The sequence below is a fragment of the Rosa rugosa genome, chromosome 6 (genome assembly GCF_958449725.1).
Source record: "Rosa rugosa chromosome 6, drRosRugo1.1, whole genome shotgun sequence".
NCBI lineage: Eukaryota > Viridiplantae > Streptophyta > Magnoliopsida > Rosales > Rosaceae > Rosa > Rosa rugosa.
Genome location: NC_084825.1, coordinates 45,413,333 through 45,430,219, shown reverse-complemented (window position 1 = coordinate 45,430,219; position 16,887 = coordinate 45,413,333). Strand labels below are relative to the sequence as shown.

At 39.3% G+C, this 16,887-nt stretch overlaps 1 long non-coding RNA gene and 1 pseudogene across 1 annotated transcript; one reads left to right on the top strand and one right to left on the bottom strand.

Annotated features, from left to right (window-relative positions):
• Nucleotides 1-2,009: 2,009 nt before the first annotated feature.
• On the top strand, nucleotides 2,010-3,191 carry LOC133713703 (uncharacterized). The gene is made up of 4 exons (XR_009848206.1): nucleotides 2,010-2,079; nucleotides 2,158-2,425; nucleotides 2,533-2,681; nucleotides 3,036-3,191. It is a non-coding gene; the product is annotated as an uncharacterized LOC133713703 (long non-coding RNA).
• Nucleotides 3,192-4,859: 1,668 nt separating this feature from the next.
• Nucleotides 4,860-6,225, bottom strand: LOC133716864 (heat shock cognate 70 kDa protein-like; annotated as a pseudogene).
• Nucleotides 6,226-16,887: the final 10,662 nt, after the last annotated feature.

Genomic DNA, 16,887 nt, shown 5'->3' with positions numbered 1-16,887 from the left:
TAAGTAACACCCACTTTGGGACATCCACAAGACATGGCAAGGCCCAACCGAGACATACATCATGTAGCCCTATGTTCAGGCTACGCGGCGGTATCCGGAAGTCGCAAATCCGCCACCGGGAAGCCACCTTCCCGCCCTTGCCAACATGCCTCCACAACATGGCTTTCTACATGCTTCTAAGCTTTCTATACTAGAACTATGTGGATACTTGTCCCACATCGAAGAACAAGTAGAAGAAGGGCATTCCTTCATCTATAAAAGGAATGCCCCCCTCCCACAACTCAACACCCCATTACATCCCTTGTAAACTCGTTGGGCCGTAAGGCTCGACACACTAGTACACATTCAAGTGGACGTAGTCTCCCGCTCATGCGGAGGCGAACCACTATACTTCTTGTGTTTCTCTCTCTCTCTCTTTACTTATCGTTAATTAGATCCCCAACGGATCAAAGCATTAACAATAACCGTGGTGGAATGAAAGAAAGCCAAACCTTAGAAACCCACTCATCTTCTGAAAATGATTAAGGAAACAGACATGATCAAGCCAACAAAGGAGCATCCATCAGCTCCAAAAGAAAATTATGTTCTCGAAAACACCTGCTGATTCAATCTTAGGATGCCATAAAATTAACAATTCCTTCCTCCCGTCCTCAATACCTTCAAAAGTTCTTCTCTCACTGTTGATTGTAATCCCCTTTTTGGCTTGTGGACCTGTCCACAGCAGAGACACTCAAGATACCATTTGAATCAATATCAAAGCAAAAATCAAATTTAACTTTACCTTTAGGAACTGGAGGAATGCCATCAAATGAAAATTTACATAAAAAGTTGTTTTGTTTGGGTATTCTACTCTCACCCTCATAAACAGGGAAGGCAACTGATTTTTGGTTGTCATAAACACTTTTAAATGTCTTTTTCTTCTTGATGAGAATGTGAGAGTTTCTCAGAATCACCACACTCATGTAATTCTTGAAGTTGTGAGGGTCTGTAGACTGTAGTATCAGTACCTCTCCGTTCCAAGTAAGAGAGGGGTGACATCCAAGAGAGTGAAGACTTGAAATTTCCCATGCAGGTTCAATCTCACCTCCTTCGCCTTCGTGGTGACTGCAATATGGCGACTCTGGTTCAACTTTGCCACAGCCTACGCCTCTTCCCGTATGATTCCCTATCCCTCTTCTCTTTTCTTTATTCTTCAGTTCGCCAATTCCTTGTTACGCTTTTTCTCATATATGTTTTTGTACAGGATTCCACTTTCTTTCCAAATTAGGGATTTAGGTTTTCTTCTTTTTAATTCGATTACCTCAAATGGAGTAATTAGGGTTTTAATTGCCTTGTTACAACCGTGATTTGTATGTGGATGCTTGCTCTGTATTAGTGGTCTTTGTTTGAGTGCAAAAAATTAGTAGGTTGCCTCTCTGTTTTGTATTTCACTGAAGCTAAATTTGGTGGTATTTTACTAATAGGATAAACTCTTTACGGGATACTAGCCCAAGACGCTGAATTTTTTGGATTTGATGGTGGACTATTTGAATGGACGGTATAGGTGTTAATTTTGAAGGCGGGACTGATGAAGAAGATGCAGAGGAAGAAGACGGAGGTGAGGGTTGAGTCTTTTTTTGTCTTTGTTGCTTGATTATTATATGCTATGAAATGCATTGATGTGCTTCAATTTGGTTGGTTTACTTGAATTTCATTCCAGGGTTTCTGCTGTAGTCTTGTAGCATTGGAAATTTGTTTATATGTACTTCTTCTATAGCTACATTTGGAGGTTAAGTTATGCACGTTAATGTATGCAATTTGCTTTATATGGATTTCTGCATTTAATTTTCAATAGAAGCTTATGCTTGTTCTAATGTAACATTTGGAGTAGAGTAGAGAAATTTGGCTCTCTTAGTTTGAATTTTGAGTGTGAGAGTTGAGCTTTGATCTTTCTGTTTTCATCTACTTTTATCAGAAATCAAATAATCGATTCTTAATTTTCTTTTTTTCATTTTTTCTTTTTTGTGGGTTCTGTTGTTCTTTTGATTAGAAGTCTTAGGGCATGAAAGGGAAAATATTAGCTAATGTCGTCTTATCAAGGTTAGTGTTTTGTCAATGGTTGATAGTATTTTTGAAATGCATTTTTATAAGTTAAAACCATTCTTTGTTGTTTGCTAGAAGGATGATAAGCTATATCTATTGCTAGAAGAATGACAGAAAGACCAGTTGAGGTGGATGAATCTCCAGTCCATTTGCTTGGTTCTACAAAGTAAGATTAGTCAAAATGTACACAAACATGAGTTATTTACTTCTTTGTAGTTTTAGTTTGTAAATTAGTAAGTTATTTTCTTTTTGAATACCAATGAGGCAGAGAATGGGATTAAGAAACCAGAATGCTGCAAAAAAATTTAGGTCCAGAATGCTATTTGGAAAGGAAAATGTCAAGGTGCATATCCTTACTCACATTATCTATCTATTCTCCTAGAGTGTGTTTCTTTCTCTTGTTTTAATTCAGTTGGTATTTTGCAAAACTACTTTCTTATTGTGTCTAAGAAAGTATTTCAATGGAGCCATCTCAGTCTTAAGAATCTCTCTGCTTGCTCCTATCTTTGCCTGCAAGATCAATCCTTCAATATGTGTGGTCAGCAAATTCACTTTGCACAACTTTGAAGTGATCTGAGCGCCAGATTCACTTTAAGATGGTGAGTCTTTCTTTTTCTTCTTTTTGTTGCATCTATGTGAAAGAACATAGAGCTTTTTGTGTTTCTCTATATGGGTTTTAATTCTAATGCATGGCTATAAAAGTGTGCTTTATTTATGAGAAATTTGTTCGGTTTGCTAGGTAGTTGTTTGATTATCAGAGGCAAGTACCTTAGATTTGAATACTTGATGGAAATTTTACCATAATAATATGTGGTTTGCAACTTTGCTGGAATGTATTATTGATGTCATGTATCCTTACAACACTTGATTATGATATAATAGAGCTAGGTTGTATGATATACCACTTGGTTATGACACAATACTTATTATTGTAATTTTTTTTTTGTGTGTAGAATTTGGTATCTTTGGTCTGTCCAATTTGGAGTTGCTCATCAAAGAGAGGTGAATACTTCCTTTATCATGATCATTTCTACATATCAATTGATCTTTACACTTTTACTTTTTGAATAGCCATGTTTGTTCATTCAAATTGTCATGAAATACTTTATGTTTTAATATTGATGCATTTATCTGATCGAGAGTTGTGATAGCTATACTATACTCTTATGAGGATGTCCTATTCTTGGAAAGTTGATGGCTAAAGGGCTGCTGTACGTTCTTAGTAATCATCCCAATTATAAGCATTGTTTCCATTCTTAAAGGCCTTGAAGCTTTCTTGATTAATGTTTCTTATCTGCAATATGTATTATACTTGACATATTTTTAATCCAATATTTCCCATTGGCCTACATCTAAATGGAACAGTTGGAGTAATTACTTTCAAAACCATCAATATATATACATTGAATGGTTCTTGAGGTTCTTATCTAAGTTCACAAGGATTTTGAATGTGATCACCGTTTGTGCTGCTATACATAGTTGTTGAGCTTTAAATGCCCTTAAGGATATGCTAGAAAGTGTACTTTCTCATATGTTATATACTATATCTGATTTTGAGTGATGATTTCTTACATACTAGTTTTCTCATACTATAAGGAGCATAGAATCCTTCCCTACTTCCAGGTTGGATTATTTTCTCCATTTTATACTTGTCAGTGTCTTCCTTAATGACTAGATCTGCATTGTTTTCTCCATAGAGGTGTCCTGTGTAGACATTCAGATGTATAATCATTTAATGTAGTTTGCTGTATATCTGTTCAATAAAACTTTGCAATGAGGCTTAGTGGCTTACAGGATAAGGATGGTTTTATGTTAACTACTTTCCACTCCATCAGCTCTATGTTTAAAACTAGTATCTAGTCATCACACTTCTGTATAGATGAAAGAAAGCATGTGCTAGGAGTAATAGATTAGTATATTTATAAAGACTTTGTTTTGAACATTAAGCTATTGAAATAGATTAATTAGCATCTTTTTGTGCAGTGGCTATTGAAGTTATTGAAAGAGATTGCAACAACAATAGAGTAATTGGTACGTGAAGTAGAACGAAGAAGATCTGTGCAATGTTTATCTTGAAGTAGAAGAAGAAAACAAAGCTTAATTGTCTTGTAAACTTTGGTAGAAGCTTCATTCCTTTTGTAACATTCATGAATGTATCATTCCCTTTTGTATAAGTTGCATTTCTTTTTGTATAGCTTTTATCCAAAAAAAAAAAAAATTGGCATGCATGCTAGATTTTTTTTGGATTAAATTCTGCTTACTACCTTGTACTTTCAAGGGTTCATCAGTTCAGCCCCTGCACTTCCAAATTAATCAGAAAAGTCCTTGCACTCTCCAATTTCATCAAATCGATCCAATCCATCACTATTCCATCAATTTTCGCTGTTAAAATGCCCATCGCTAGGCAGCCCGCCGACGCGTTAGTGTTGTGAATGTAGATGGGTAGTTTGGAAATTTTCCCCCAAAATTGATGGAGTGGTGACGGATTGGATCGATTTGATGAAATTGGAGAGTGCAAGGACTTTTCTGATTAAATTAGAAGTGCATGGACTGAACTGATGAACCCTTAAAAGTACAGGGTAGTAAGCAGAATTTAGTCCTTTTTTTTTTATTCATAAATAATATTTTTGCGACGGCAAAAAACTTCAGTAGCGGTTGGTGGCGTCGCCATTGGTATTTGCGACGGCATTTTTCAGTCGCAAAATTCTTGCGACGGCGAATTGCCGTGGCAAATACCATTGGCGACGCCACCAACGGCGTCGGAAGCATTGCCGTCGCTAATGGTCTTTTGCAATTTTTTTTTGTAGTGTCTGTAGCAGTTGTTGCACTTTGGGAATTCTAGAAGAGCCACCAGCAAGAACGACATCATGCACCCAACCTACGTCCATTTTGGCATCCTCCAAACGCTTCTTCACTGGCTTCATACACTTATTGAAGAAATCAACATTGAGCTGTTCAAATTTGGCACGAGTAAAAGTCACATAGAAATCAATACCATGATCCAAACAATCAATTTCAATGAAAGTCTCCTCTTTGCCTTTTCACATGCATTTCTTAACCTCCTAAGATCTTCGGATGTTTCCACTGACATTCAAATTCTGCTTCCTCTTAAATTCCTCAACACAGTAATTCACCATTTTGGTATCGAAGTCCTCACCTCCAAGATGAGTATCTCCAGCAGTGGCTTTCACTTCAAAGAAACCATCACCTATTGTAAGTAGTGACACATCCAAAGTACCCCCACCCAAATCAAATATGAGTACATTTCTCTTGCTATACTAACCAGCCTTCTTGTCCAGGCCATAAGCAATGGCTGCTGCAGTTGGTTCATTGATGATACGCATCACATTTAGGCCTGCAGAAATACCATCTTTTTTTGTAGCCTCACGCTGTGAATTATTAAAGTAAGCAGGGACCGTAATCACTGCATTCTTCACAGTTGATCCAAGATAGGCTTCAGTAGGCTTCAGCAATCTCCCGCATTTTTGCAAGAACTATGGACGAGACCTCTTCAGCGGCACACTGTTTCTCTTTGCCTTCGTTCGTAACCAAAATCATAGGCTTATCATCAGGACCTTCAACCACCTTGAATGGCCAGAGTTTCTTTTCACTTTGAACAGACATATCACTGAATTTCCTGCCAATTAACCGCTTTGGATCTGCAAATTGATTCAAATAAATTTTCTTTTGAAAGATGCAGCATTTGTTATAATTCAGATGGTATTCTATAATATGAGGATACTCTTTTCAACCCTTAATTAATAGTCATTCTTTACAAGGGTACATATCCAAAGTTCAAAACTAAGAAGTTTTGAAACTCCTTTAAAAGCAAAACAGTAAAGAATGTTCGCAGAAATGTATATTGATTAAATATATATGATATGAATATGGGGAAGAAGAAGCCTTACCAAAGGTGGAGTTTTCGGGGTTTCTCAGGACCTGATTAAACGCTGCTTCTCCTACAAGAAGCTCAGTATCAGTACTGAACGCAACACATGACGGCGTGGTCCTGTTGCCCAGATCGTTCGCTATGATATCCACATTATTGTTATCATGCTTCCAAACTCCCACACATGAGTACTTTGTGCCGAGATCAATTCCGATTGCATGACCTTCTATTCCAGCCATTCTCACCTAAAAAACTCAAAACTAAAATAAACACACTTACGATCCAGATGCTAGTGAGTTGGGCAAGTCAAAGAATTAATGCAACCATTTATGCTTTCCTATGACATAAATAGTTATGCGGGGAAGTCTTAAACAACTTATTTCTGGTTAAAGGTCCATCAATGCTTTAAACCAAACCCGAAAAGAAAACAAACACAAGTTATCTCGAATCACCGGTAACAAATACAAACCCAGACCAGTTTCTAGGGGTGTTGGCAGAATTATTAAGCGTCGCTGAGTTTGTACACAGCTTTTTTATTTTTGATTTTTTCTTTCTTTCTCTGGACAGAGTAAAAGGATGCAAAGTTTCTCAAAATTAAAGAGAATGAACAGAAAAAGAGATGCTCATGGCGATTAACTTTCCCTTACTAACGAAGCAATGTCATTCTTGGTAGTCAACTAATTACTTATAGGAGACGTACATTAGGGTGTGTCACCTATAATTTCGTCAATACCCAATTATTTTCTTGTAGAACTCTTGGCCTTGAAACTACCTTAACAAAAAACAAAGAGAGAAAGATACAAGTAGCACCAACTGAGAGAAGATAGAGAAAAATAAGTCGATTAAGGTTTAAAGAAGAGAAGAGAAGAGAACGAGATTAGGTTAGAAATAAGAGAAATTAGCTACAGAAACGAGGATGTATGAAGAGATAATAATAAAGATTTAAGGGATTAGGTTAGAGAGAGGAAGATTAGATAAAGAGAAGACATGAAGAAACAAATAATAGAGATTTTGGGGAACGAAAATTTTCATTCAAACACCTAGGCTTAAGATTAAAAAGACCAGAGCTGGGCTCAGATCGGTTTCATCCGGTCATTAGCCGGAATTGATATTGAATAATGGAACCCAATTTAGTTCGGTTACTCAGTTCTTGGGTCAAGTTCAATGTTCAAAACAAAAAAAAAAAAAATTATCTGCAACTTTGGAGAGAATGGCTGGTGTTTAAGGAAAAAGAGATTCGAGAGAGAATGTAGAGAGAATTGTAAAACATATTATTGAGAATAGGAGCCCTATATATAGGGATTACAAAGTACATGTTCTAATGTTACAAGGAATACTAATCCGAGTAAGATTAGGAATTCTAGAACCTTCTCTCCTATTACTACTCCTAGTTTGATTAGGCACACACAAAACTGATTTTCCTTCAACACTCCCCCTTGTGCCGCTCAAACTTGGTGGTGACGCTTCATCCGTTGCCTCGTTAAAAACCTTGCTCGAGTGAAAAACCCTGTGGGACAAAAACACGCTCGAGGAGGAGAAAAAGAGTGCAACACGTCCTCTACTCTTCGAGATCGAACATGTAGACATCATAACTCCCCCTGATGTCGATATCTCCCCCTGATTGCTACAATTATGGGAGTTCGGATAACTTTCTCAATCCGATGCTCTTCACATGTTTCTCGAAGGTGGATTTAGGTAACGACTTAGTAAATAAGTCCGCTACATTATCCTCTGATCGGATTTGATTCACTTCAATCTTTAGAAGTGATTGTTGTTGCTGATTATAAAAGAACTTAGGCGATATGCGCTTGGTGTTGTCGCCCTTGATGAAACCTAACTTCATTTGCTCAATACAAGCTGCATTATCCTCATAAATGCAAGTAGGTTCATCCGTGGTAGACTTCAAACCACAACTTCCTTGAATATGTCTAATTACAGACCTTAGCCATATACATTCACGCACGGCTTCATGTAGAGCAATAATCTCTGCATGATTTGAGGAAGTAGCAACAATGGTCTGCTTTGTAGACCTCCAAGATATCGCAGTGCTTCCCATGGTAAAGACATAACCCGTTTGGGAGCGACCTTTGTGAGGGTCAGAGAGATACCCTGCATCAGCAAAACCCATCAAAACATCATTGTCGTTTTGATGTAGGGGGATAGGGTGAGGTCGGCCACCCTTGGTGGTGGTGGCGGCGTTGCTGGCAATATGGCCGGCCAAATTGTCATGGTGGACGGTGGCTCCATGCCTAATGGGGTCCGATCCCATTCTTCCGTCATTCCTCTTCTCTCTGTAGGGATAAAATAGGCCCATATCAATCGTACCTCTTAGGTATCGAAAGATTGTCTTTACACCAATCCAATGGCGGCGTGTTGGCGCGGAGCTATGTCGAGCTAACAAGTTCACTGCAAATGAGATATCCGGTCTTATGCATTGAGCTAAGTACAATAATGCGCCTATTGCACTTAAATAGGGCACTTCGGCCTCTAATGGTTCTTCGTCCTCATCCTTTGGACGAAACGGATCTTTTCCGGGCCCAAGACTACGACCGATCATGAGAGTACTCACAGGCTTTGCTTTATCTTCATTAAAGCGCCTTAGGATTTTCTGAGTATATATATGCAGACTGATGGATCAAAATCCCATCACTATGGTGCTCGAGTTCTAAACCGAGACAAAACCGTGTTTTCCCAAGATCTTTCATCTCAAATTCGGATTTCAAATATTTAGCAGTTTCCTTTAACTCATCTAGAGTTCCAATTAGGTTCATGTCATCGACATAAAATGCTACGATTGCAAATCCGGAACTTGTTCTTTTAATGAACACGCATGGGCATATTTCATTATTAATATATCCCTTCCCAATCAAGTAGATATAGTCACTTAGACGGTTATACCACATCCGTCCGGATTGTTAAAATCCATATAGTGAGCGTTTTAATCTTATTGAAAACGCTCTCCGTGGTTTAGAGCCACTTGACTTGGGTAATTGAAGTCCATCTGGGACCTTCATATATATCTCTGAATCTAGATCCCCATAGAGATATGCTGTAACCACATCCATAAGCTGCATGTCAAGTTTTTCGGAAACTACCAAACTGACAAGGTAGCGGAACGTTATAACGTCCATTACGGGAGAATATGTCTCCTCGTAGTTGATTCCAGGGCGTTGTGAGAAACCTTGCGCCACAAGGCGGGCTTTATATCTTACCACCTCATTTTTGTCATTATGCTTTCTAACAAAGACCCATTTATGACCAACAGGTTTTACATCTGGGGGTGTCTGCGTTATAGGCCCAAATACCTGTCTCTTTGCTAGTGAATCTAATTCTGCCTGGATCGCATCTCTCCATTTAGGCCAATTTGCTCTTCGTTGAAATTCTTCGACAGAGCGAGATTCGATATCATCATATTCTATGATTCCTTTTGCAATATGATATGCAAACGCATCATCAATTGCAATATGTCAAGGGTTCTAAGTAGCGGACAATCGTTGGAGAATCATATCCAACGTAAACGCCTAATCGTCGTTGATGACCTATTTTGGTGCGCTGTGGCGGCGCAATAGGCACATAAACTGCACACCCAAATATGCGTAAGTGTGAGACATTAGGCTCATACCCAGTCACCATCTGGGACGCAGAAAAGGGTTGAGTGGCAGTAGGCCTCAGACGAATAAGCACAGCTGCATGCAATATTGCATAGCCCCAAGCAGAAATAGGGAGATTGGTGCGCATTACCAATGCCCTAGCGACCATTTGTAGTCGTTTAATTGCGGCTTCTGCGAGACCATTTTGGGTGTGAACATGAGGAACTGGATGTTCAACTTCAATCCCAATGGACATGCAATAATCATCAAAAGTCTTTGATGTAAACTCCCCAGCATTGTCTAATCTTATAGACTTAATAAGATGAATAGGGTGGTGAGCCCTTAACTTAATAATTTGTGCTAGGAGTTTAGCAAATGCAGTGTTCCTAGTGGACAATAGCATGACATGTGACCAGCGTGTCGATGCATCAACCAACACCATAAAATATCTAAATGGTCCGCATGATAGTTGAATAGGTCCACAAATATCACCTTGGATTCTTTGTAAGAATGGTATATTTTCTTTAGTGTCCTTTGCATAGGATGGTCTCGATCCTAATTTTGCTAAAGAGCAGGCTTTGCAGAACGAATAATGGGCTTTAGAGACAACCAATGAGGATTTTGGTTGAGCCACGAAGTCACAGTTGACTTTAGAAGTAGAAATTGGAGTCATGGGAGCAGAGGTGGCGTCAAAGCCACCCTTGGGCCGCAGGGGGATGGCGGTGCTGGCTTGTGATGGCTAGACTTGAAGGGGAAAGGCACCGTGAGGCGCAGGTGCTCCTCCTTGATCCAAATTTCGGGTTTTACTTCTTTTCGTTCTGAAAAATGGATGTCCGTGCGAAGCCTTTAATATACGGATCATCATATCACGACCTGGATGTCCCAAACGGTCGTGCCAAAGCCTATATGTGTCGGAATCCCATAAATCATCTCTCATAACATGATTGGATTCAATGACTCGAATAGTGGTTGCATACAACCCACTATAGCGACACATAAGTTTCTCTAATACTCGTTTATTTCCGTAGTCATTAGAGGTGATGCAAAGGAACTCTTGTTCATTCTCCCAATGTGTTTCCACATGAAAACCATTGGCTCTTATATCTTTAAAACTCAATAGGGTTCTTCCTGCCCTAGGAGCATAAAGAGCTTCGGTGACATTTAAAATTGTGTCATTTGGCAACATAAATTGGGCTGGTCCTCTACCATGAATCAATTGAGATGATCCAGCCATCATAGTCACGGAAGATCGAGATGGTGTCATCCATAGAAATAGTTGCCTATTTCGAAGGATAGTATGTGTAGTTGCACTATCCACGAGGCATTCTAGCTATCCGGGAAACATACTGAAAAATAATAAAGTTCGAAATTAAATAAATCGAGACTTTATTAATAATAGCCAATGATTACATCAAAGTTTCGTGACCATAATCTAATCCAATATAAAAATCAAATCGTAGACAAATCGTAGTCACTCTATCCGTTTGGTAACTCCAATCAAATATGACCAGGGAAGTAGAGAGAGATGTCGGTGGAGCGAGGCTCTCTTAAATACCACTAATCTCAATTACTTTCCTAGACATCATACTTAATTCGATGCGCCACATAAGATAGAATTAATACAAAATGTCATTTATTTGACTAAGGCATTTTGCCATTACATAATTCTTGGAAATTAAAAGACTATTCTAAATAAAAATCTGCGGCATTCTATCTTCATCGCCAGATTTAAAGTCTTTTATAGCTCAATATCTTGATTACCATTTACCAGGTACTCCATAAAATACCATGAAGAGGATGCTCTCTTGATTGAGTGTATTGACACAATACATATGGTCCCTAGGACCAATGGCGTTGGAATAGTGCAATCATGGCCAAAAGTGGCGCCATGGTGTCCAACCCTATACCCCCAACGTCATGACTCCTATGGTCATGTTAGGGTTTTCTCAATCAATTTGTTCTTTTGTGTTTTTCCACAATCATGCATAAATAATATGATGCAGAGAACCTCCGAACAATATTTCATAACTCTTTCAATGTTTTAGTGAAGCAGATATTATTCCATCGTGCTTCTATGTTCGGAAAGTTGTGAATGTTACTAAAACGTTCACTAGGCGCAACCCAAAGGTTGTTAGCGTTGTCCTCATTCATGTACTCAAACTGGAGGGCCATCTTCATGTGGCGCTTCATCAGGGTAAATACCCTGGAATTTTCTATCTCAGTTTGTGAGTCTTGAGCGGTTCCTTTAGAACAGGGCTCTTGGATTGTAGGCAAATAAATATCCCGTGCCCGTAGAATCCAGTGGAGTAAAATCGAGCTCGTTCAAGTTTGATATCCAAAAAGGAGAAACAAGAACGGATTAGTTTCGGAGTCAATGCTTCCACGAAAACTAGTATTAAGATTTCCGAGCCTTAATGCTACCAAGAAATCGATTTCCAAGAAATTTGGATTAGACCGAAACAATGATGTTTGAATGGTCAAAATAGATGCTCACGAACGCTCTTAGTCCGTAGCTTACGAACGCTCTTAGTTCGTTAAATCGATGCTTACGGACGCTCTTAGTCCGAAGTCTTACGAACGCTCTTAGTTCGTTAATTGCGTGAATCCCCACTATTCAGCTTTTCAAGGATCGAACCCACGTTATCAGAAAGGTGGGATGTAGAAGAAGGGAGGTTGCAACTTGCAAGTCCCCGAAGAAAAGAAGGAGAAATTAAATTCGGAAAGCAGTAACTTTAATTATAAAACTTACTTGGTTGTTTTTGGAGCTTGAAATCTTGAACTTGAAGTTGATTTGGGGTTGTTGGCCGAAACTGGGAAAAGATGGCTGAAACTTGGGCCGAGATGTGGCAGGTTGGTTGGCTCGGTGGTGATGGCAGCAGTGGGTTGTAGTTGCTGCCGAAGGTTGTAGGAAAGGTTGGGCCGAAAATAGTTGCTGCAGGTCCTGTTTTGGTGGTCGGTTCGGTGGCTGTTTTGACTAGCCGAGGGCTGCAGGGGCAGCTAAGATGCGTGGCTGTCCGAGGGGGTTGCAGGGGCAGCAGAGACGCAGGGGCGTGCTGCACGGTGGACGGAGGTATTGACGGTAGAAGGTGGCAGCGACGGTAGAAGATGGTTTTGAAGATTTTTCTGGTTTGGTTTGTGGTTAAAGCTCGTGCTGATAACGTGTTTAAGGAAAAAGAGATTCGAGAGAGAATGTAGAGAGAATTGTAAAACATATTATTGAGAATAGGAGCCCTATATATAGGGATTACAAAGTACATGTTCTAATGTTACAAGGAATACTAATCCGAGTAGGATTAGGAATTCTAGAACCTTCTCTCCTATTACTACTCCTAGTTTGATTAGGCACACACAAAACTGATTTTCCTTCAACAACTGGGAGTTTTTGATTTTGTTAGAGATCGAGTAATATAGTGTATGCAATACTATTGTGATAGCATAAGCTATAAGCTTGTAACAATACTACACACAAAATTTCCACCTAGCAAAAAGAAACAACAAAATACATGAATATTTTAGTTCAAGTTAACTAATATTTTAGAAATGAGAGTCAAAACCTAACCGATAATTTAACGTTAGTGTTTAGTTTGAACCGAAGCATTTTTTTTCTTTCTTTTTTTGCCAAGAACCGTGTCAAACCGTCAATTTTGGTCTGGTTCAGGCTGGTTCCTCAGTTCCTGAGTCCAAGAGTCTAGCCCTAGAAGAGACTATATGTAGTCTACAAATGGCAAGACTAATTAAACTTTGGATTAAATTCAGTTTAGTCCCTCAAACTTTAAGCCAAACATCAGTTTGGTCACTTTTTTTTTTTTTTTTTTAATCAAACTCATCCCTGATCTCTCAAATTGCATCAACCTCGTCCAAAGACTCTGAACATGACATCATGCGCTGAGCTGGAGCCGACAAGGAGGTCCCACATTTCTGATTTTGAACCCACAAAAAGGGCAAAATAGACATTTCAAATCTAATCTAATTTCTAATTTTTTTTTCTCTTATTCTCTCTCCCTTCTGCGTCGCTTTCTTCTCATTCATATCTGAAACCCCTCCTCTCTCTCTCTCTCTCTCTCTCTCTCTCTCTCTCTCTCTCTCTCTCATTCCCAGCCACCATGAATCTCTACTCCAAATATTACAAAGACTTTTGCCTCAAGGAGCAACAAGAGGCCTCGATCAAATCCACCGTCGAAGTCTCTCTCTCTTCGCCTCGCCTCTGCCTCTTGATCGATCGGCGTCATCCTCATCTTCTTCTCCGGTGACTGACTTAGACTCGTCGAGGCAGCCCAGAAGACTTGACCCGGCAGGCGATTCGGTATGCGGATGGAGGAGTCGGAAGACTTGGAATCGGAATCAGAATTGGAATGGGAAGGGGAAGAAAGAGAGAAGCGAAGCTCGAAGCTTTCGATGGTTCCGCCGGTTTTCCAGCGATTTCCGGTGGCTGTGGCTACTATCGGGAACGGGTAAGGTACCAAATAACATCCTCTCATCAAGCTCTACCTCCTCTATATACTAGAATTCGAGTTTAGTTGAGATTTGAAGAAGTACTTTGAAGAAATTGGAATTTTGGGATTTTATGATCACTGTTATTCCGATGGTTTTTGGGATTTTTGTATGACAAGTGACTGTTATTGTGGTGTTGGAGCAGAATAGCTGCTGTCAATTTGAAAAAAAGAAACTTGATGAAATGAAGAGGAAGTGATGGAATATGATATGGGTATGAATCTGATATGGGTATTGGTATAAATCTGGTATTGATATTGGTATGGGTAAAATGAAGAGGAAGTGATGGAATATAGGAATTAATGGCTGGTGATAGTCTTTCGGTGGTGGAGTTTCAAAAGGGTGAGGTGATGAGATTGGATGAATGAATGGGAAGAGTTAGGTGAATTCTTTTGTGCACAAAAGTTTCAAGAAATTGGAAGAATTGGGTAGACAAGAATCAGAGTAAAATCTGGAAAAATAAGATTGAGATGGAAGAGGGAAGAGAGAGAGAAGAAGATGAAGACGAAGACGAAGAAGAAGGGGAGGAAGGGAAAATGTCAATTTTACCCTTCTTAGAGGGTCAAAATCTGAAAAGTTGGACCCCAATATCGGCTCCATGTCAGCACATGACGTCATGTTTGGAGTTAAATTCAAATTTTGGACGAGATTAATGCAATTTAAGAGATCATGAATGAGTTTGATTAAAAAAAAAAAAGAGGGACCAAACTGATGTTTGGCCTAAAGTCTGAGAGACTCAACTGAATTTAATCCTTAAACTTTATAGGAACTGGAACAATTACCCCAATTAACTACCATATATTTGATTCATAGGTAATTCTAACTATAATAATTAGATTAATCTAGGGCAAATTACTGGTCACTCCCTCAACTTTTGGGGAGTCGACAGTTCAGTCCCTCGTATCATAATTTTAACAAATAACTCCCTATACATTCAAATCTCACACAATTTGGTCCAAAATGACCATTTTACCCTCACTTCTTTTTTTTCTTTTCTTTTTTTTCTATCCTCTCTCTCACTTCCTCTTTTTTTTTTTTTTTTTCCTATCCTCTCTCTCACTTCCTCTTCGACTCAGAACCCGGTGAGGCCGAACGGGTGGTTTGTGTCTCAAGCTCGAAGTTTTGGATCAGTGGGTGTTCGGTGTCTTTCTGGGTCGAAGGGAGTGGATGAGTCGGGGAAGCGGGCTGGGATTGGAAGAGGAATTGGATTCTCTTGGGTCGGAGCGGCGTCTGTTGGGGGTCGATGGTTGGCCGGCCGGATTCGATGGCTATCTGGTGCAGATCGAAGGCCGGTTGGGATCGGTGGCTTGCGGAGACGATGGTTCCGGCTCCTTTTGCAGAGATTCCATGTGCCGACGGGTGTTGGGTGGCCTGAAGTTGTCCGCCGTTGCTTGGACGACGTCGGAGGCGTGAGGGTGGCTCCACGCCGGTGGGAAGGCGGTGTTGGTGGCGGGGTGGCGACAAAGCTGCTGCTTTGGGTCGGGAAGGCTGGATGCCTCGCTGCTTTGGGTCGGGAAGGCTGGATGCCTCGCAGAATGAGAGAGAGAGAAAGAGAGGATAGGAAAAAAAAAAAAAAAAAAAGAGGAAGTGAGAGAGAGGATAGAAAAAAAAAAAAAAAAAAAAAAAAAAGTGAGGGTAAAATGGTCATTTTGGACCAAATTGTGTGAGATTTGAATGTATAGGGAGTTATTTGTTAAAATTATGATACGAGGGACTGAACTGTCGACTCCCCAAAAGTTGAGGGAGTGACCAGTAATTTGCCCATTAATCTATGAACATTTCTTGTGAAGCTGTAGAACCATGTGGATCGGTAGAATATAAGTAGTGACTCAATGATTTAAAACACACAATTGATGACCAGAGGCTTTTGCCAATCTTTTATATTCTTGAGTCGTCTCCTTCATTTTATGTGTTAATTTTGGTTTTTTAATTTTTGTAGATTTGTTAGTTTACTATTTTATCCTTATTTGATATAAGGACTTTCTATCTTTGACAGAGTGAAGAAAAACACTGTAGGACCCAAAAGCAAAAACCAATCCCAACAGCTATTCAGGTGCCTTTGGAATTGAGGATTTTTAGAAAAATTGCATCCTTCCAGTTTATATATTGGAAACGTTGTAGAGTGGATAATCGTAATGGAAGAATGAAACTAGATAAGTCGTGAGATTTCTCGATGGAATATAATTAAAGGTAGATGTGAATATATGTTAAATAGGTAAATAGGGCATTATTTTTGCTGAAAATTAGAAAAAGAAGTTGAAATCTAACTCAGAGAGATGACCTGCGCCATGTATCGGGTTAACTTGATGGTATGAAAATTGAAAAGACGTTAGCCCCAAAATCACTTCATTGTTTACCTTGTTCTTCAATGAAAGTAACATTACACACTTCTCCAACACCCATGTATGTATTCACTAGTTTCAACCAATTGAAGTAATCATATTTGTCCAACATTTATACCCATGTAAATTTGAGATGTCTTGCAGTCGACTTCCACAATTTGCCAAAAGTAACTTGCCATATGAAATGATTTGGCAGGAAAGTTGGTAAGCCTATAGCATTTTCCTATATTAACATCAAAACTTCAAGAGCTCTAGAGTTTTCTGATACAAAAACAGAGAGGAGAGTTCTAGCACTAGAGCTTTCACAGTTTCACTAAAGCTCTATCTTTAACCAGATTTCTGGTAACAGGTAAGTCTGAAGACTATTCCCGTGCCTATCAGCCGAGATGCCAACCATCTCCCTAAAGCTCTATCTTTCCTCTTGCATTGCACATTGAGTATGTGCTTTACAACATTCTCAAGAAAATGCAGTAGATTTTAATATCTGAAGTAG